Genomic DNA, 1,971 nt, shown 5'->3' on the forward strand with positions numbered 1-1,971 from the left:
TATGCCGTCCTTTCAAATGGCACGGATGGAAAACCAGAAATCATTTGTCTCCCCTTCCTAATATTGCTGCTTGTGCTACTTGTACTAGGCATCTGAGAGAGAGCAGCTTCGTCGAGAGATGCAGTAGCTTGAGATGCTAGGATGCGACTGATTGTCGAGACGTTTCCACTTTGAATTTTAAAGATTCCTGGGCAACTTTTGCATCTACCCGATCTTTCGTTGATGAATGGGTATGTTCGCTCACATGTTTCAGAACTTCAAAGTCATCCGTTGACGTTTTTGTATGAAATCTCCCCTTACAGTTTATTCTTTTCCGTTGGCTACACATCAATACATAAATTTACCATCCGTATTTGTACCATGTTTATGATGTTTGTCAACGAGCATGTCGTTGCCCCGTTCACTCTTCATTATAGAAACCATTATGGGCTGAAGTTTGCAGAAATACAATTTTTTTAAATATTTAAAGTTGTTATTAACTCAAACGAGACGTGATAGAATAGCAGTTTTTCGAGATAACACTCACTACAAGGGAAAGTGGTAATTTCGTTAATAACAATGGTTTCAACAACGCTTTACCAATTTGTAAAGATAAAGAGTTATAACAGTCATTAACATGAGAAAATTTGGAGCGATAAACAAATGGTAAAAGTCAGGAACATGGGGGAATTCATTTTCCTTGTGGCAATATTCTCGGTGGCAACAATATTCCTGGATGTGCAATTTTCCCAGTGGCAATCTTCCCAATGGAAACCTTCCCAGTGGCAGTTTTCCCAGTGTCAATTGTCAGCGAACGCATTCCTAGGCTTTATTCATCATGATTTTACAGCAATGGTATAACTGTACTGTTTTTGCTGCGACGAAAACATGCAAAATGCAACAAAATATAACAAAAAGTAATTTTATATATATATATAATTATATATATATATATATATATATATATATATATATATATATATATATATATATATATATATATATATATATATATATATATATATATATATATATATATATATATATATATATATATATATATATACATTAATGAATATAAACAATGAAAACCAAAGTCTGATAACAGATTTTCTTGGGTATATTAATGTCTTTGGTTTTTCTTCTTTAAGCGAAACTACAAGGCTACTGAAACAAAAGAAATATCGAATACAAACAAATTGCTTCTGTAAAGTCTAGTAGAAAACTAGATATCGACCTTAAAACTGAATGGTCTGAGGACAAAAGATTGACTCATTAAGCTTTGAGACTCTCTTATTAATTTATATTTCTTTTTAATAAGTGAGATCTCTTCTTTCTGTATGTCCCTTTATTTCTCTTACTTCCTAATGAGCACCATATTCATTGGAGACTTGAATTTCAAGTCAATGGTCCCTGTGGTGGGCTTGCTCCATATGAATAGGGTTCATCTTCTAATAATAATAATAATAATAATAATAATAATAATAATAATAATAATAATAATAATAATAATAATAATATCGACGTCAATAATATGTATCGTGTACAGTCACCTTAATTAAATCGTATTTTTCATTTTAGTTTTTTATTAGTACGAGATAATTTCTCATTTGCTTTCATAACTTACAAAACGAAAACTATAATATTTCCCAGTAATGTTCCCAACTCTTCGGCTCTTAAGAATGACCAAATTCGGCAAGTATCATTAGAAAAAGATCCCACAGACATTAAAATAAATAGAGAGAGAGAGAGAGAGAGAGAGAGAGTATTCGCACGAAATAAGAGATCTCCGATTACCCAATTTGTAAACTATTAATGTGAAAAAGGTCCCGACATTAAAATAGGAGAGAGAGAGAGAGAGAGAGAGAGAGAGAGAGAAGAATTCTCCAATTTTTACGCTATCTCCAGAGTCCATGGATACGAATCTGGTAGACAGACCGTGTACCTGCTTACGAGTCCTTGCCATCAAGAAGTTACACTCTACTTCTTCAG

Source organism: Macrobrachium rosenbergii, chromosome 13 (genome assembly GCF_040412425.1).
Source record: "Macrobrachium rosenbergii isolate ZJJX-2024 chromosome 13, ASM4041242v1, whole genome shotgun sequence".
Classification (NCBI taxonomy): Eukaryota; Metazoa; Arthropoda; class Malacostraca; order Decapoda; family Palaemonidae; genus Macrobrachium; species Macrobrachium rosenbergii.